We start from the raw sequence: 21822 nt of genomic DNA on the forward strand, positions 1-21822 counted from the left end.
TCTACATAAGAGTGTAGCTCCTCATATGATATTCAATGAATTTTTTATGCAAATAACTCACAAAGAAACAAATTTTCTACCAGAAAACAAGAAACACTTTCACATTCATTTTTCAACACAATACGAATGCTACAAGATAATTATCCTTAAATGTAAAGCTCAAAGACTTAAGCTTTGAACATTTCAATTCAACATAAGACTTATTTCACCAAGTATACTCAATGTAGCATAAATGTTGATCGATACTCACTCATGCCTCACAAGAAAAGGGGGTCAGAATTACTTAAACAACAATCTACCATTATTTTTATTAATCAATGGATTCACGGACTTATAAAGAACTCATAATGAAGTAAAAAATTTTACACACAAGCATACATTCCAACAAAGATTTTCTCTATCATTCAAACGCACAGATTTGAAGACCGTACAAAATATATCATTCCATACATGTATGAAATATCTACATTGAAATTCAAAGAAAATTAAGTTTGCCAATTCAAATCAAAGTTTTACGAACCCTCAATAAATCTTTCTTAACTACATTTATAGCCTCTAGGCTAATAGCTTTTTTGAAAATAACCCTAAATCCTTAAACTGTACCCTAGAGTTAAAAGAAAAATGTTTGCTTCGAACTAGATAAAACTTAAATGATCACAGGCCATGGACAGGATGACAACTCATCCATAAACTGTTCAAGACTCCAACATGGTAGAAGAAGTTGTTGATTTGTCTTGTTTGGTCATGATGCCATGTACATTTCACCACTCCAAATGTGCAGTTGAGAAATTAAGAATAACCGGATAGTCTGAGAGTCTAATGTGCAGAATGCGCTGCTTCCAGACTTCTTTGTCCATGTTTACCTGCATAACTTTAATTTTATGCACTTCCAAGTGATCGAAGCAGACTACTAACATAGATTCTATCCTTGCCACTTCGGAGAAGTCATCTATAGTTAGAGACTTTGTTTGTTTAAAGGTTTTGACCACATCTGTTGTTGGTTCAATCATCTGTCCATCTTCCTTCAGGAGCTGTATATCGATGCATTTTAAATCTTTCTGTATCGTATCAATCAGCTCTTTTAATCCTTTTAGTAACTTGATGGGTTCTTCGTGACCCTGTTTAATGATAGAGTTCCTCCATTCAACATTCTTTCTTGATACATAGAATACGTTGTCATCTAGGTTATCCACTGGTTTCTCAGCAAGGAATTTCATGACGCCAAATTTTTGTACATCACTCATCTACACTAAGAATACTACCCATTTATTTATTTCTTTGTCCCATGATGTAGCTTCCAATTCTAGCTCTTTACTCATAGTTATGGTGTTATCATACACCTTGATCAAGCTATCGATGTAGTTTGTGCCCTGCTACACTATTGAGTCAAGCGACTCATCAAAAACTTCAGCTATCATGCTGCTTCTTTGGACCTGATCCAATAGCTTTTGATTTACTAGTGATTTAGGGTCAAAGGAAAATGTAATATGTGTCAGAGGCCGAGGACTTGGGTGATGTATGTTATTGATGTATTCTGCCATCTGGGTAACAACTTGTTTCAATTCCCGTTTGTCCTTCTCATCTTTCTAGGTTCTGGATATCATATTTTTAGTGGACGATTCTAAATGTTTGGCATCCATAGCCCTTGAAGCAACTCCTGGGTCAATTTTCTCAACAATAAAATGATTCTCAGTGGCTTTTTCTAGGTCTTTATATGAGATAGGATTAGCTACTTCCACTACCTAGTGGCATGTTTTATCATCAACTTCCATCATGGCCTATGTCTTAAGATTTTTTGGTTTGGATATTTTTCCAAGGCACTTATTTACCATATCCTCCATGGGAACAGTAATATGAACAATACTCTGTTTCTTTCCAATTGAAGCTCCAAGACATCCAAAAGTACTAGAAGTTTCTTTGGGTGGAGGTGTCTGATCATCAGGTGGGTTGACAATAGTCATGGTGCTCATCGGATTTAGATTTTCTTCAGGTTCTTTCTCTACATCTGCATCCTACACTGGAGGATTATTTAACACTTGTTGATCCATGATCACCTGGGTTTCTTCACTTGAATCTATGTCCACAACAATTTGGTCTGCCATTGGTTCCTTGTTTTTGTTTTTGCTCCTTGAACGAGTGACTTGAATTGTTGAAGAACTCAATGGGGATTTCTTTGATCTTTTGGTTTGAACCTCCTCAATTTTAAGCCTTGTGGCACCTACAACATCAACAATTACATTAGAGGAGGAAGTGGGAATCTATGCTGTAGCATGAAGTGGACCAATTGTTAATTCTTTAGGAGTAATAATCGACTCCTTTCTAAATTTGCAGTCTCTTAACCACTTCTTCATTCTTCTTATGACATTGGAGGACTTGGCTTGAATATTTTCTTCTTCTCTCCTATCGTAGTCCTGAAACATTAATGGATAATGTCATTGTAACAATCTGTTGCAGAGTGAATCTTTACCACAATCTCCTCCTCACTTCAAATTCATCACAACAATTTTCCCAATGGTCTTCTAATTGAGGTTCATGGAAGAAATTGTCATCAACATTTAGATGTTCTATAGCATAGCCTCTGCTATCAAACTTACATCTGGTAGTGTAGGGCTATAAATTCATTTTCTTGAACTCTAATTCTAGGTTCAAGGCATCAGAAGTAGACTTACAACTATAATATCCATGTTAAATTAGGAAGGCAACCCCAGAATTACTCTTCGTCCCTAACCTTATGTCAATGTGGGATAACTGTCTCCAAACTTGAGTAAGCGCGTAACTATCAAAGGCATACTTGGGCAATTGGAATGGTTCACCTTCAAAGCCCCAAACTCTAATATAAGTAAATCTGGGAAAATTGATAAAGTAGATTCCATATATACTGACCAGCTCCATGGCCTCAGCTAACATTCTTTTATTTGTGTCTCCCTATAGCTCAAAGACAAGTCTTCCTGCAAAAACATCATTCACCCTTGTGAATTTTTTTGCATGTCTCTCTTGTTGCAGATATGGGTAATAATCATAAGCCTTCATGTTGTCTACCCAAGGCTAGTTATGCAACCCTTGCCATTCTCTGGTACAAGCCAATATATAAAATAGATATAAGAACATGTAAAAAATTGGACATTCCAACAAAGTTACTCAAACCCTGATGGAGCCTTTCAGCAATAACCTACACCCAGTCAAGATATTTTTCGCCAGCTAACAATACTTGAATATAAAAGTACATCCAATCTTCCCAATAGAAAGCTCGTGAATTCACTTTACAGTATCCCGCACCTCCGTGATGAAATGCTCTCTTGTAAAAGGTTTGGGTAACTAGGACCCCCCTTTCTGAACCTTGAGAAGCCAATTCCTTGCAGTGATGCTTTTATATGTTCTTTTCTTCTTAGAGAAAAATGCATATCAGGTACCAATAGACCAATCTTCATATGGCTCTTTATTAGGAATTCCAATTGCAACCATCACCGTTTCTCTATTAATTTCTACCAACAATTCACCATTGTTGGTCCTAATGCACCTCCTATTGGCATCATATCTATTCATACATGCTATCATCAATTTTGGACAAGGAGGGACAATTGGAAAAGCAACAACTTCAATCAAGCCACTTCTAACTATTCTTTCCATCATCAAGATAGCCTCAGGGTTTCTAGCTCTTTCTAAATAATCTCCTATGTCAACTTGGGCCAAACAAGTGTCACCGAGTTTTGGAAGTATACTGACTAGGCATTATGTGCGACCAAGTTTTGGAAGAGTTGGCCTCATAATGGCCTCTTTTACATTCATCAAACAGTTCCTAGAAAGAACAGAATTCTATTCCAAAACAAAGAATTTTCCTACACTGATTTTCTGAGCTAGTAACACAGCGGAGGGGAAATTATCAAAACTCGCCTATTACCACCATCAAATCTGTAAAACCCTCAGAAGTATGGAGTTGAAATTACCTTCGGCATCTTTCGCTTCTCTAACAACAACAACTACCACTTTCACAATTTGAGAATTCACATGTTAAAAGGCACAAAAACTGAGTAATACCTACACATGCCTCATAATGATTCAGCCGAACATATGAGATAACCAATGATTTGATGGGATCTTGACAATTTTCTTAATTACACGTCAACTCTGCACAAACGGCTTGAGTTTTCTTGATTTCTTTACATGATTAGAATTTTATAATATAAGATGCCCAAAATATTCCTTTTTCCGTCTCACCTTTTGTGTTATTAATGTCCTCGGGACCAACTTGACATAAACCTTTGAACTTTGAACCATTTAACAAGATGTTCAATGGTTCAAGTTTAATCCTTAGAAAGCAAAAGAACTCTCAACTTGTGGCTCACCACAACACTGGGAATGAGCGAATACTTTTAACAAACATAAAGGAAGACTTTGAACCTTGAACCTTGAAACTTGAACCGCTTTAGGAATGGTTCAAAAGTTCAAGTTCAAGACTGAATTAACACATTCACTCTTGCTCTCTTAACAACATAACAAAGCTATGACCCACACAAAGGCATCGGTTGAACTTTGAACCTTGAACCAATACGCAGGTTCAACCGACGGGTTCATTAGGATAGAAAAGGTGAAACATAAAGGAACAAAAGGTGTAGGACTGAAGACGGATCAAAACTGATAGGATGGGCTTTTTGTATAGTGATTTTTCATTAACTCTTTTAAGGCCTTCTGCACTATTATACATGTCGCCTCTTTTCTGATCTCCTCTAGTCCCCTAAGGTTTCCCTTTAGTTCCTCTATAGTTTTTTTTGATGGGTTATCTTTGACTCATGCTCATTTTTTTATAGCCCTGATATCTTCCATTATTTTTTGTATCATTTTCAGGAGCTTGCCAGTTTTGTCTAGTGTCGGATTCTTAGTAAAAGTGTCAATGATATCCTTTATACCCTATTTAAGTAGATCAATTTCACTAATGATGTTGGAAATTAAATTTACCAGGAGCTTTTCAATGTCCATCTTGTCCTTTTGAACCTCTTCCTACTCCACATTAAGGGGAATATCTAGTTTGATTTCGTCATCCCCTTTACTTTATGTCTCCACCCTTTTCCCAATTTTTTTCTTTTTCAAACTCTGAGGGTCCAAGTTTTGGGGTTAAGGAATTAGGGTTTTCAACTTTTTTGTTTCCCATGTAGGTTGATTTTTTATTTTCCTGCTACTAGTAGTGTTGGAAGTGGGCTTCTGAGGGGGACCCTCATCCTCCGAAGACAGATATTTTGAATCATCCAACACATGGATGTCATTCCAATCCATTACTATTTTTCCCTTCTCCTTTTCATCAAAATCCAATATCTAAAACCACATGCACATCCTAGCTAGCCAAGGGTTTAAGGTTTCTCAAAATAGTGGAGGTTTTAACCTCACGTGCTTTAGCATAGTCCATAATGGGAAGAATTGATCCTTCATGCAAAACCGGATTTTCATTGTTTTTAACATCATTTTGAATGTTATGCTCAAGAGAAGACACTAAATAGAGAGGAAACTCAATTTTTTTCTATTATGCCTAAAGTAATTCAAGATAGTGAAGTGATAAGAAAAAATGCTAGCATACTAACCATCCAAAGTAATGCACCTCATTATAAATTATGCCATGTCTTCCCAAAGCTTCAAGAGATCTTTTCTATTGTAGCCCCCATCTAGAATTTTTTTGACTTTGCTTCTCTCACTCTGTTTATCATAGAAAATAGACAAGGCTTCCTCCAAATCTTTTCTCTCTCTAGAGCTATTTTCTTTCCATACTAAACCCCATAAGCTCAGCTATGAAAGGATTGTCAGTCCTAAATTCAACACCAGACACATTGAGCACACCTTTGTGCCAACCTTTCACAAAAAAAATTGATAACTTGTGGTCCTGGCCGTGAAATTTTTTGACATACAGCTCCAAACCGCCATCCAGAACTTCTTGTTTTTCTCCCAAAGCTCGCATGATGATGGTTCCATTCTATTCTTCTCTCCCCCATATAGCTATTATTATGCAATTTTTGGTATTCAAACTAAAACTAGGATCAAACCAGAAGATTAAAAACCAGACCAACAGGAACAATTTGGAAGTTGATTCCACTTCTTTGTAGGAATGACTTTACTCATGTGAATTGATGGCATAATTAATACTCTTCCATTCAAAAACATTATCGGCTTCCCTTTGAGACATCTCACACAAAGGAAATGGGAAGGAATCCCCCTCCCTCCACCATTTGATATCATCACTAACCACACCGAGATTTGCCAGGTAATCCACAGGCATATTGTCTTCCCTAAAAGTATGGGAAATTTGAATTTCATCTAGCATGGCAATCATATCAAAGCATTCATATATTAGATGGTTAATTTTCCAACTAAGGGATGTCTTTTTAATCAAACAATTAGTGATGTTTAGAGAATCAGTTTCCAAACAGACCTTTTTGTACTCTCCATGTATAGCCATTTGAAGCCCAAAGTAGGTTGTGTTTGCCTCAACAAAGTAGTTTGTCTGAGTACCCAGTGGCAAAGCCACTACTGAGACAAGCCTACAGTTGCAATCACGAGCAACTCCCCCACAACCTGTCGACCCAAGATTTCCCTTAACCACCCCGTCAACATTAATTTGATCCATCCTATGGGAGGTGCAACCCAAGCAATGTTGGGTCTAGTGTGCTTTATCTTAATAGTTGGTCTGGAAATATCCCAGTCAATGTGCCATATTTTAATTATGTTCTGATCCAAATCACAAGTCAGAATGACAAGGTCAAGCTTACGGGAGAGACAAAATGGAATGAAATTTTCCTTAACATTGATTTCAATACGATAGGTCACCAAGATGCAAAAAGATTCCTTGTCTCCGAATATACGATTATTATGTTAATTATGTTCTATGTTTGTGCTTGGCAATAAATCTTTTTCTTTGCACTCATCTGGTTTTTGTCAACTCAAATCTACAAGAAAAAAAGAAAAAAAAAATTCTGAATCGTCAAATTTTCAAGGTGAATTCCAGCCGTACCCAACACTAAGATTTGTATGTAAAGAGTTAGAATTATATAAAAGGCATTTTCATATCCATCTCCTTTCTCAAAGATGGCTAAAGTTGTGTAATTATACTTTCCAGCTTTCCAACAAAAACTCCATCCTTAAAAAATTGTTTTTCAATTCTGCGCCATCAATCAAACATATGTTACTTCCAATTAAATTCCTCATCATTGATGCAATTTGGAAATAATTTTAAGAAACAAGACAGAGCATGCACGTCCCTGTTGATCCATGTTAAACGACAAACACTTTTCAATCAAGTGTTGAACTTGTACAAATACCCTGACAACTCAGAACATATTGATATGCTTTATTGATTAATTTGGAGAAAAATCACAACTATCTTTATAATCCAGAAGTAAATGGTGAGTAGGCATCTACAGGCATTAACGTCCTCTGTAAATCTAACCTGTAAACCTGCTATAATTCTAATTTGTCACTCCATTTCATGTAAAAGAAAGAAACATCATCTTAAAAAAAGAAATACAAAAAGACTACTCACCAATTCCAGAAGCCCATCTTGATTCATTTCCCAATTATGCAAAACATTAAATGACGGCTCCCAATTTATTCTTGTGTGAATTGGCAATGATATTAAGCACGGTCCTCTAATTTGGAAAGAGTGGCGTAGGCATTGTGTATCTGTAGAAATATTTCTTTGCTATTGCTTTTGCCTTGATCGGTGAACTGCTATGCGAATTTTCGATAGGCCCTTTCAATGTTCTGAGCAGAGGTGTGAGGTCTCTCACCTCACCTTGACCATATCGTACAGTGTATTCTTTTGAAATCCAGCTTATGAATAATGCAAACAATATCTTCGAAAGAAATCATTCACACAATATATACAAGAGAAAGCCATAATTTCAAATAAAGATATCTGTAGTGAAGACGAAATGGATGGTCTTCCACCATCGTTGCATCTATTGGTGAAACGTCTAGCCTCTCAACATGAGATGGGAAGAATCTTCGAATTCTAATTTTAAAAAAATAAAATATATCACTGTAAACCATTAGGCTGTATAGAACGCCTCTCAACGTAAAAAATAGAGATCTCTAGTTGTCACTCTAGAAAATTCATCGAGTGGAAGGTTTTTTTTGTCTAGATGATCTACTTTACTTTAGTACAATTTGGTTGTATGAACTTAATAGATTAGAATGAGATTTTTATTTTTTTTATTAGTTCCTATCCATGGCAGAATATTTATGCATCTACTATGGTATTAAATAGTTATTAGTTATTATTCTTGGTAATCAATCAGAGTTGAAAATTTTTCAAACTAAAATAATTTTTTCTGTTTTCAAAAATTAACTTGCTTATTTTTTAGCAAAAAATATTAAAAAAATGATTTTTTTATGCTGTGATTGGTCTATATGAATTTCTGTAAGCATAAAATTTAATTTTTGTGAACAAAAATATACATAATTTTTATGTACAATTAATAACTGTCATAATTAAAAATGGTCAGAAATTTAATAACCAATTCATGTGCGGATATGAAGTTGGAGTTAGGCATACCTTATATGAAGTGAGGCAAGATCATTTCATCATCAACGGTTTATACAACTGCGATACTAATGCAAGACGATTAAGTGGATAAAGAAATATTAATTTAAATTATAAAATGCTCATTCTTTTTGACCGGGTTGGACGTGTCCCCACTAAAAATAGTTGTGTTTTTTCTACTTCATTTTCAAATTTAATTTCTTCGCATGTTGATATTATACTTTTTGATGAATTTATTTAATATTTTAAATAATTTATTTATATTTCATATAATAAATTTTAATTATATTTTAAATAGATTTTTAATATATACTATTTTATATTATTTTGTAATATGTTTTTAAAATCTATTTTATTTAATATTTATTTTATTTGTTAATACATTTTATTTATATAATACTTTTTTATTTTTTAATATATTTTAAATTTTATATATTTTTATTATATTTTACTTAATAAATTTTAATTATATTTTTAGTAAATTTTTAATATATTTAATTCTATTATATTTTTTATTTCTTAATATATTTTATTTAAATTTTTTTTTTTTTCTTTTAAATATATATTAATTATAGAATTTTTAAACTTTTTTAATATCTAATTAGAAATGCTAATGTAAGCATTAAGGTAATCATTAGCCTTCTAACATAGCAAAAACAAGTCGTAACAATCTATATAAAAATATAACATTAAATTTGTAACATTAGCATATATAACTTTAATACATTATGAAAATTTAACACTAAACCTAATTCTGAATTAGGTATATATATATCTTTAATAATTTAATATAAAATTCTAACATCAATAATAATTTTATCCCTATCCCTAACTCAAATTCTAACCCTAACTCCTCCCCTCACAATAATTACTACCCCAACCTTATCTTTAATTATATACCTAACCCTAACCCTAATTTTAAAACTAATATTATTATTACTTATTTTATAATAATAATGTTATATTTTTTTTTAATTCAAAATATACAAAAGTATTGAAAAATAATGTTATACTTATTATAAGTATAAAATGTTATACTTATTAAAGATTATTTTAATTCAAAGTGAATAAAGTTTCACTTATCAAATTTATTCAAAAGTGAATAAATTTTATAATTGAATAAACTTTATAAGTGAAAGTTTATTCACTTTTGAATTTTTGAATTATAACTGAAACTTTATCTCTAACTAACTAACACCATTTCTAATCTAATAAACTTTATAATTTTTTAGTAATAATTATAACTTAATTTTATTATATATAAAAATAAAAATATAACTTTATTCTTACTTATTTTATACTTATAATGAGAATTTGTTTAATGCTTAATATAATAATGTTGTACTTATTATAATAATAATGCTATACTTATTTAAAAAGTTTATTATTATACTTATTATGAAGTTTATTTTACTTCAAAAGTCAATAAATTTTATAGCTGAATAAATTTTATAAATGAAAGTTTATTCACTTTTGATTTATGAATAAAATTTTATTTGAATAGCTTTATTTCTCCATCTATATGTAGCTATCTCTTCCTCTTTCTCTCTATCCATTACTCTCATTCTTCTAATGGCAGGAACTTGAGGCTTTGCGTCCTTGTTTCTCAATAATGTTTTGATTGATGTCAATCAATTATATTTTTTCTTTAATCTTTTATTATGTATTATTCTTAATATATAATTGTAGTTGTTAAATTTGCATGCACATGCTAATTGTCATTTAGTTTTTAGTCAATTTTGAGTGGATATTTTAATACGATTACACAACACATCATGCACAATTATGCTATGTTTAGCTCTTTTTCTAGTTCATATCTATCCCCTTTTATTTTTTCATTCACTAATTTATCTACTTTCAACCATCTCAATCTCATATCATCACTTCATCCTATGCATGCACCTCATCATTAGCCTACCACAAGATCATAGATTCTTCTATATTTAGTAATTTGTGTGGTGTGCAAGATTAATCATGCATGTTGCGGACCTTAAAATAAAAATTAAAAAAATTAAAAATAAATTACTAACTCATGTCCTTTTCCAATAGTCATTACAAGCCAACCTAGTAATTTTTTATGTGATGATTTGCAATATCTCAACATTTAAAGATATTCATATATTCATTTATATCTATCTCTCAACATCCTAGAGCATTCAAGGAACATTGAATGGGAATATTTACTCTTGATGCATTATAAAGATAGAGGTAAAAAAGAAAACGAAAAATTGAAAATAATATTTGAAAAAGATGGTGAACAATTAAAATAAAGATAAAAGAAAACAACTAAAAAGATGGACATAAAATTGAAATGAGAAATATAATTAAATAAAAATGTAGAAAATGAATAAAAAAACAAACAATATGTGAAAAAGATAGTGAACAATTAAAATAAAGATAAAAGAAAATGGCCAAAAAGATGGACATGAAGTTGAAATGAGGATTAAAAAAAAACAAAAGTATATTTTTTTTATTGAAAAATATATTTAAATAAATAAAATGCAACACATGTAACATCAAGTAAAGAAAGTTAAACTAATTAAACATAATTCTGAAAGAAAAGATCGGCTGCAATGAGGGGGTGTTGAGATACTGTCTCTGTCTCAAGTTTGCGTTGAATAGTAAGTCATGCTCTGTAGGGATATTCAACACCACCGAGTCACTTTCAGCGCCAAGTATTCAGGTGTAAGGAATGTCGCATATGACACGGTGTGGAATTAGTCTGAAACATAGCTTTATAATGGAGTCCAATGTTGGGTATATGAAGCCTAATGGTCACATGACTATTTTTCTTTCCCAAACTCTTTGTCTCATGTCTGAATATATGCATTAATATATGTGTGCAGTCTATGTACTTTGTGTAATTGGATATCGGTTAATATATAAGTTTTCTCTACTCGTTTTTAATCTTTACAACTGGTATCAGAGTCATGGTTGGATTGAGCAAAGATGTAAAGGTAGAGGATTGAAATTATTTTAGAAGATGCAGAAGTTCGAAGTTAGAAAAACTAGTTGCTAGTATTGTGGAAAGTGAGGCCACACCAAAAGAAATTGTTGGTCTTTCAAGAAGGATGAAAGGAAACCATAATATGAAGACACTGATTCAATCATCGAGGAATTTATTGCAAATTTGGACTCAATGTAGGGTAAAATTGTGCAAGTGAAGGCTAAAACAAAGCGTCATGTACATTGGTGGGACTGCTGGAAAGAGGAGAAGAATTTGGATTTGAAAGACGATAAAATTAATAGTGAAGAATAATTTGGAGAGAATGGTGATTGTCCCCAAATTGCTAAAGAGAGATGGCCTGTCGAGACCCAGATTCAATTTATTGTAGAGTTTACCTCTCGAGATGAGGAGGATGCAAATTGAAGTGAGTCTAAAAATGACTTAACTTTGGCAAAGGCATCTGGGCAGTGTGTGATCTTTGTAGAGGCGGGTAACCTGGACTCTCTCACATTTTGCCAAGAGGAATAGGGTTTTGGCGGACATATGAGAAATCATGAGCCTATGGTGATGGCTGCAACGACTGAGAGTAATGAGAGGAAGAAATCCAGCATGGTTATGTAAGTTCGAGTCTGTGACGTATATGAGAAGGACATGGAGTTTGATAGACCCAGGGGTTTGGAGAACACCATTGATGACCATAACCTTGTTACGAGATTGGAGGAGGAGAACTAGACGCTCGAAGAGAACCTATTTTTTATGGTAGAAAAAATGGATGATGTGCACAATCTTGTCATGAATTTGACGACCAAGCTAATGGAGTGAATAGTGAGAAGAGAAATAAAAATAACAGAGGAGGTATTAAGTGGCAGAGCCAATGATCATAGTGATAGGCAAAGAAGCTGCCCTGGTGGCAGCAGAGATAGTCGTCCACACCGAGGATAACGTGGTTGCAAGAGAATATGAATCGGATGATCTCCTTGCTGGTGAGGATGCACGGAAGGCAGAAAATGATTCTGAATCGGAGTTCATGGAAAGTTTCTTGATCATGCTCGCATCTTCTGGGGAGTCGTGGGAACGCACAATTAAGCCCTCTCCTTCACTCGATGATGACTTGGAAGAGGAAATAATCATTAGAGATGAAGATCTCTACAAGCATTTGCCCCCCAAACAGAATACACTGCTGCATATTTCGATGGCTGGGACGTGGCAGGTGAGGAGATTCAGACAGCACTAAAGCTTGTTCTTCCAGTAGAAATCGATGAGATCGAATATTTTCAGACAGAGGCGATGTGGAGGTACAACCAGACAGAAAAGGTGCAGGGGTGCTTTGCTCAGTGTAAGGGAAAGATCAAGCTCGATGCTGACTCTTATGTTGTACTCCCGGAGGGGTGGGAGAAGTAGACTGGTACGGTGAGCGTAGGCGTAGTCTGTAGCGCACCTTCCCATGGTAAGCCCACTCACTAAATGTAAGTTGAGACTTTTAATGTTGAGAGAATTGATGATTACCTGCGCCTGAAACCACAGGCGGAGAAGGAGGTAAAGGTTGATGATTTGTGTGCTTCTAACATGAGTATTGGGAATCTAGCGGAGTTGATTGATGATGAAAATAATGTCATTGTTTTGTTCTGCGTGAGTTCTAATTTTAATGTTTGGGTATTAGAATCTGGTAATGGTGGTTCTTTCATTTTTCTACTACAGGGGAGCACAAGAGCAATAGGAGACTCTGATGAAGAAGTGTATTTTGCACCTTCATTTTCCTAGTTATGGTTGCTTTTCTATATTTCCTAGTACTGGAGAACGTAGTTGAGAAGAATGGACAACGGAAGTGTTTGACAAAACTTCGGAACCAAATTTTTGCACAAGAGCAATAGGAGACTCTGATGGAGTGTATTTTGCACCTTCATTTTCCTAGTTATGGTTGCTTTTCTATATTTCCTAGTACTGGAGGACGTAGTTGAGAAGAATGGACAACGGAAGTGTTTGACAAAACTTCGGAACCAAATTTTTTTTTATGGAATATATTGATCGCTGATGTTGTATTTGGAATGCTCAACATGGGAGGAAATGCTCCAAATGACAATGACAGTGCTTTTGTTAGTATTGATTTTGAGAATAAGCAAGGCAGGAATGGTGAAAGTATCGATACATCAGCTACAAAAGTTAAAGATGTTGTCATGTTATTTAGTTTTATTAATTTTGACTTCATGTGACAAAGATTAATTCGAAGTGTTCTGGAACAGAGTTTGGCAAAGCTCAAATCTTCGATGGGCCTGGTTCTATAAGGATCGAAATAGAGAGCTGAGGATGCCACAGTGCATGGATGTGTCGGTTGGTCTTCATGGGGAAGATTGTTCGATATATGAAGCCCAATAGTCACATGTATGTTTGCCTTCCCCAAACTCTTCGTCTCATGCCTAAATATATATATATATATAAATATGTGTGCAGTCTATGTAATGTGTGTAATTGGATATCAGTTTATATATAAGATATCTCTATTCGTTTTTAATCTTTATACCCAATTCCACAAACAACATTTATGTCACTTACCATTCACAGAGAGTAGCGGAATTAGAGGGACCACAATTGCTTTCATACTTGCCCTTCTCTGGAGCGGAGCATCGGTGGGAAGCATAAGCGTATACTGGTGCCATTTACGAAGCCACTCTTGCAGACACCCGCTAAAACGGCAACTTTGGGTTTGTGATGCTCGCCTTTCTCACCATGTTTGGCAACGAGCAAACACCGTTGCTCAACCTTGAAGGAAGAGGAGAAGATATGAAAACACATAAAATAAAAAAATATACACAGAAACATATATTGATCAAGTGCTACAGCACAAAATTATTATTTAATCTGGAATTATTACAAATCTCCTGAATGCTACAGCATTCACAATTACACATTTTCATGTCTTAATAAAACATAGAAAGGTTGCCTATATATAAAATATTAGATGCATGATATTGGTGAAATCTTTGAGAAACAACTCGTCCTTGTTAACTACAGTTAACTAATCTAATACTACAAAATGAATTTTGCATTTCCTTTGCATTATTCGCAGACAGTGCATGACCATGTTGCATGATGGTAATATTGAGTTGAATGACTGTAGAAACTGGATGCTCACGGGTTAACGGTGGAACTGGTGCCAACTGAAGTCCAGCAGCGGGAGAAATTACTTTCCAATATTCTCCTGGCAGTATGCCGATGGAGATGCTTCTAACCTGGTGAGTTTGTGGAACCAGTGGACCACGTCTGTTACCACCGGTCAAACACAAGGCTTCTTTCCTGGACTACCCGCTTCCTCTGAAGCTGCTGGCAGTGGCTTCATTCCTGCAGACAGACTCATTTCCGACGTGCTGCCTCAGATAAAGAAATCCCACAACTATGGAGGAGTCATGTTGTGGTCCGAGTACTACGACGAGCAAACTGGCTATAGCTTGGCTATAGTTGAAGGAGTAGGACAACCGAACAAATTTTATGTAGTGTTATTAAAAATAATAATTATTTAAAATATGATAGTATTGTCATATGAATTTAGCAAATATTTAGCGATATGTTTACGCCCACAAATTTCCGACACTTCACATTGACAACCTATCTTGCAATGACCTTTCCCTAGCTCTATGAGAGTTAGTAACCGGTTTGAGAGTTTCTAAATACAACATCCACTAGTGCGGTGACTAGGTTCGAGGTGGCCTAAGGCTTTACGAGCTGGTGGCCTGTACAATTCTGATGACTAAAGGCGAAATGGCTGAAGAATCGGAATGGATCTTTTGGTCGTCAATCTTTAGTGATAAAGTTGGGACCTAGTCGTCAACCTTTATTGATAAACTTGAGCCATGTCATTTGTGCAGCATTTAGCTATACCTTGCAAGAATGAAACAAGGATGAAGTGGCAGCTTGTTCATGTTCTATTCGGTTGTTGTGTAATGACCACATTAGTTGATGGGCCACTACAGACATTTCACGAGTATATGTTATCTAGAATTTAATGGGAAAATGCCGCGTGGCACTAGAGCAACTCCAATAGGGTCATCGACGTTTTTATTGTATTTGGTGCTTGGTAATGCTTTACCTATTTTACCTATGATGAAATCATTTACCTATGTCACATGTCACTATGATGGGATCATGTCACTATTGTATTTGGTGCTTGCTAATGCTTTAGCTATAGAATAGTGGCGCTATGATGGATCATTTACCTATTTTACAACCATTTACATTTGCTCTATGTATTTCCAATATTAAAACATGTTGTTCTATGTATCTCTAATATTGGAGCAAGTGATAAATATAGTTTGCATTGGGGATATCATAAAGGAAAAATTCAAAAGGCTTTGGTATATATTTCGTTCATTTGATTGAGCAGTTGAAAAAAGTTACAGTGGTGTAATGACATGTTATAATGTGAGAAAAAAAACTATTATAAAGATTAACGTACATTTTTTCAAATGGATTCATTTATGCAATATCAAATAACAAAGTGCAATGTGTTCCTACCTAAAATCTTTGGTAGCACTTTTGGTGGCTCCACCATTGATAATAACAAGGTTTTACTATATTTTCAAAGTCTACTTTATAATGTGTAAATGGTGCAACATGTTGCTTTCCTATTAAAAATGGTAGATGAAAAAATAGTTCATCTATAAGTTTACCATCAACATCAATGTCAGAAACATCGATTATCTATTGATTATCTAGCAATAAACAAGAGATATTGATCTTGTGTCAAGATTGAAAAGGCTTAATCAGATGTTTGCAACTATGAAATTTTGTGAAAATAAAGTGTGATGATATAATGATTTACATATCAAAATGAATTATATAAAAATGAAAATATAATATATGCGTGTTTGAAGGATTAATGGCATCCCAAAAAGATAATAAGGAGATTGGAGAGTTGGGTGATATAGTTGGTGACATGGAACCTACCTATAGGGAAAATCAAATCTTCTTCAATGTCTACACTTCCATTTCATTTGTTTTTCCTACAGTCTTTTTTGAAATCGTGGCATATGTATTGACATGGATTTTGATTACCTTGTTTGTTGAAGATTTCAAGTGGTTTTTCTTGTGCCTGGTATGCTCTATGTAGCATATCCCACCTGCAGATTTTCTTAACTCTTTTCATGAATTTGTCCTCCTTTACTAAGCACTGAAGCTACCAAATGACCTTCTTATGAATCGATTTAGGTGTATTTAAAGTTTTGTTGGCAGGATTGATACATATCTGGGTAAAATCGCTCAATCCGGTGTCGGTCAGCATACACCTTTTGCTGGTTCTGAGCCCTCTATAGGTTTTCTTTGAGAGATGTCAAGATGTCTAAACTCTTCTGAAGCCAATCTTTGGCCATCGGTGGATGACTTTCGCCCAATGCTAGGTCAACAAATGAAGATGGTTCATAACCGTATAGTGCTTTGAAAGGTGGCATGCCTATTGACATGTTATAAGTGGTGTTGTAACAATGTTCACCCAAATGTAACCAGCGAACCCAAGCCTTTTGTTGTGCTGAGACGTAGTTCCTGAGATAACCCTCCAGCCATTTGTTCAGAATCTCAGTCTGTCGGTCTGTCTGCGGATGGTAGCTCATGCTGGGCGACAGCTTGGTTCTAGCCAACCGAAATAACTCCATCCAGAAGGTACTTAGAAAATGGCTATCTCTGTCACTGACTATGTTTCATGGTAAACCATGTAGGCGGAACGCCTCATGAAAGAACAACTCGGCTAGTTGGATTGCTCGATATCCTATGGCCTGATGGCAAAAAAATGTGCATACTTGGTAAATCGTTCAACTATGACAAAATTGAAATCCTTTCCTTCCACTCTGGGTAGTTCTGTAATGAAATCCATGGAGATGCAATCCCATTTCTGGTCGGGAATTGGCAGTGGTTGCAACAGTCCGGCGGGTAGGTTATGCTCAGATTTGTTCTACTGACAGGTGGAGCATTCCCGTACATACTGCAGGACGTCATCCTCAAGCCCCTTTCAAGAAAAGCTTTCACGGATCTGTCTATAGGTTTTCAGGTATCCCGGGTGTCCAGCCAAGGGAGAGTCATGCAATTCCTTTAGAACCTTTTCCTTCATTTTGGATTCATGTACCAGATGAATTCTATCCTTGTAATAAATGATGTCGTCAACCACCTTGTATCGGTCATCCTGCACTTGACCATCCATCAGTTCGCAAGCAAAAGTGTTCTTAGAGTATTCAACCAATAGGTATTCCTTCCAGTCTGCCAAAATCTAAGATAAAGAACATATGGCAGGCCTTCTTGACAAGGCATCAACGACCATGTTATTCTTTCCCTTCACATATTCAATGTCGAAATCAAATGCTTGGACTTTGCTCACCCATTTCTGTTGTTGTTCACTCAGATCCCTCTACTCCAAGAAGTATCACAAGCTGTTGTGGTCCGTTCGCACAACAAACTTTGCTCCAATGAGGTATTGCTGAAACTTTGTCAGTGCGTGTATGATGGCAAGAATCTCCTTGTTGTAGATGGAATATAACCGCTCAACTCCTGAGAGCTTCCGACTCTCGAATGCAATGGGGTGATGATCTTGCATCAACATCGCTCCAATGCCTTCACTCGAGGCATCACACTCGAGGATGAAAGGGTAAGTGAAGTCTGGAAGTGCCAGAACCAGACACGTACTCATAACTTCTTTTAATTTGGCAAATGTCTGTTGTGCCTGCGCATCCCAATGGAAGGATCCTTTCTTTGTCAAATCTGCCAGTGGTGCCCCAAGCTGTGAAAATCCTTTCACAAACCCTCTATAATAACTACGCAAACCAAAAAATCCGCATAGCTTTGAGAGAGTCTTGGGTGGAGGCCAATCCAAAATGGCTTGAATCTTCTCCTAGTGAACTTGTACCCCCTGGGCATTGATAAAGTGACCCAAGTACAGGACCTCAATCATTCCAAACTCACATTTTGACCTTTTGGCATACAATGATTGTGATTCCATAATCCACAAAACTTCATCCAAATGCCCCGTATGTTCCTTCCAAGTCTTGCTGTAGATGAGTATGTCATCGAAGAATACCAATAGGACTGAAAGGTGGCCGAAGCATTGGTTAATCCAAATGACATGACCAAGAACGCATAGTGTCTGTAATGGCAATGAAAGGTCATCTTTTCCACATCTTTCTCCCTCATTCGGATCTGATGGTAGCCAGAATGGAGATCAATCTTTGAGAAATAGATTGTGCCATGTAGTTCATCCAATAGCTCATTGATCCTAGGAATGGGGTACCTATTTTTGATAGTCTTTTTGATGAGTGCATGATAATCAACACACATTTTGAGAGTCTCATCCTTCTTCTTCACCAGTACCACCAAGGACGCAAAGGGGCTAGAACTGGGCCGGATCTATCTCTTATCGAGGAGTTCCTGGATCATTTTCTCTATCTCATCTTTAAACTTCTTTGGGTGGTGATAGGGTGTGGTGATAACGGGTTTTGCTCCCTCCTACAACTCAATGGTGTGCTCAAACCCTCGGTGTGAGGGTATACTAGGTGGAATATTAGCAAAGACCAAACTATGCTCATCCAGAACTAACTGAAGTTCCCCATCCTGATAGTATGTTGTTTTCACTTTCATAGGTTTTGTTGAGATCAAGCAATGTGTTGCCCAAACTACTTCATCATGTCTAGAGATGGCTTCCAACCTTTTGGCTGAAATCTCCCTCGGGCCGCCATTCAACATTCCCTGAGAACTACCTTCCTGCCATTCAGCTTGAATGAGAACTCCATCCTTTTGAAGCTCTGTGTGTACTAGTCGATGGTCTCCATCCATTGAATGCCCAATATGACATCTGTGTCATCTAGATCCACAACAAAGAAATCATCGGTCACTATGTAATTTCTCATGGTGATACTCAGTTGCGGAACCAAGTGAGTGCATGATAGGAGATTGCCTCCTACCACCTTGACATCGAACCCTTCATGTTCCTTCATACACAAGCTCCTACGGTTGACGAGTGACGAGTTTATGAAGTTGAGCGACGCTCCACTGTCGAGCATAACAAGAACTTGTTGCCCTTGGAGTGTACCACGTACTCTATATGCACTGCACCTCGGGGTACCCACCAGTGTGGCAATGACTCCCCCCCTCTGTACTAATGTGGAGATTCTCTCTGCCAGGCTGGTTTCTTCGGCCGATTCTTCCCTTGGGGTTTCGCTTTCTTCATGCTCCTCTTCTCCATCGGACATCACTTCAATATAGTGAATCTTTCCTTTGCCCAAACACCGGTGTCTTGGTTCCCATGGTTCTTTGCAGGTGAAACATAACTTCTTCCTTCTGAGTTCCTGTCTTGTGGCTTCATCTAGCGATGATCCCTTCGGATAGGGTTTATTATCCTTTTCCCTCGGAATGAAAGGTGGTTTGGTATGTGCAAAACTTTTGGAAAAGGAAGATGTTGCCTTGTTATGGGCCTTTTTTATTGCTTCCGTGAGCGTGCTGGGGTTGAGTCCTTTCACCCAACCTTTCAGTGGTTCCATCAATCCGTCTATGAACAAGACCACCAATCTTCGCTCTAAGATGTCAGTCACCAACATGAATAGTCTCTAGAATTCTGTGATGTAACTGTCCATAGATCCCGACTACTTTAGTTGCGCCAACTCCTTGAAATTGAGTTCTGGATCCTTCTCATCAAATCAATCTATGAGCTTCTCTGTGAATTCAACATAGGAAGTTATTTGGTCATGGCCAAGTGTGATCATTCCATGAAGCCACCATTCATGCAGGATCCCCTCCAGATGGAGTGCTGCAAACTTGATAGCTTCATCTTCAGGCATCGGGTTAAGTTGGAAGTAAGTATCTGCTTTTTGAACCTAGGCACGTGTCGAGGTTGCTCTGGCCCCATCAAAGGATGACAGGTTGATCTTACTGACCTTCCTCTTGATGTCATTGTTATAGTGTCCATAATGGCCCTGACTTTTGATGCCTGAGTATTTCATCTGGAGCTCCACATAATCCTTGAAGGATATGTCCCCCTCAAGATTTGCATCGCTCCAATCTTGATTCAGTTGTGCTTGCATCTCCTGAAAGGTGGGTTCTTGCTCCCCCCGTGGTGCTTCTTATTTTTGAGGAAAAGTCAGCATCAACAGTCATGAATGTGAGCGTTGGACATTTGACCTTCTCGTGACCGAATCATTGCCCTATCCATCATGTTCTACATTCATTTTTCCCAAGGCCAATTGTCGTAAGGTTTCCTCCATGATTTGTTGTCACTACTCTCCTCTGGTTAGGGTGTCATTGAGCTGAACTTGGCTTTTGGTTAGCTCCCTTAATAGTGCCATGACTTCTCTTATAGGATCCTGTGGTTCCCCCATTCGGTCGGCTGAAAGGTACCTCCTCCTGGTGTACACTTGCATCCACAAAACGATAGGCTGGCAAGATCACAAGCTTTGATACCACTGTAATGTTCCCAGACTATTCAACAACAGGTCATATAGTGGTGCACTAGCAAGGCCGTACGAAGTGGAGTGGAGGGGGCTGCGGTGAAGTGGTTGTAGGGTGGTGTGAGGTTGAGTGACCGTACGATGAAGGTGAGTCATATGGTAGTGTGGGTTGAAGGGTCATATGGTGGAGAGGAAGGAGTGTTTGTACAATATAAGTGTTGTACGGGAGAGTGAGGGAGGGGCCCTACGGTGTGAGGGCCGTACGGTGAGGTCAAACAGGTCATACGGTGGAGCACAAGGAGGTCATACGGTGGTGGGGAAGGTGTATGGTGTGGCCAAAGGAGGTCGTACGGTGGTGAGAAGAAGGGCGTATGGTGGTGAGAAGAGGAGGGGTGGTAGTACAGTGTGTGACTGTAAAGATGCAATGGTACGGTGAGCTTTAGCGATTGTGTGGTAATCTTTCAGAGTAATGGATTCTGAATAATTGGAGTCCTCCTTATGGATGTAAACGAGATTAATAGAGACACAACAAGGTAAACAATGATAAAATTCAAGATTTGCTAGATCCAAAATGAGTACAATGATAGAATAGGGTGAGGGGTGAACCTCATCGAAACTGTAAAATACCAAATAGGGAGGGTTTGTCACCTCCAAAATGGTGGATAACTGAACTCCAATAGGAATTTGCACAATAGAAAAAAGATACCAAAAATTCACATACCTACAACAATGACTAACATGGCCATATATATGGGCTCTAGGAGACTTCCCAAAGGGTTACAAATGGGCCGACACGACCAGCCAAAACTTGTCAAATCTAATTAAATAAAAGGGCCCGAAAGATTTGTTATTAAATTTGGGGCCTTACAACAAAATAATTAGATTTAGTATTTAATTATATCAGGGACATCACATGTCTCCATTGAGAAGTTGGTTGTAAGATT

The sequence above is a fragment of the Cryptomeria japonica genome, chromosome 4 (genome assembly GCF_030272615.1).
Source record: "Cryptomeria japonica chromosome 4, Sugi_1.0, whole genome shotgun sequence".
In the NCBI taxonomy this organism is placed as follows: Eukaryota; Viridiplantae; Streptophyta; class Pinopsida; order Cupressales; family Cupressaceae; genus Cryptomeria; species Cryptomeria japonica.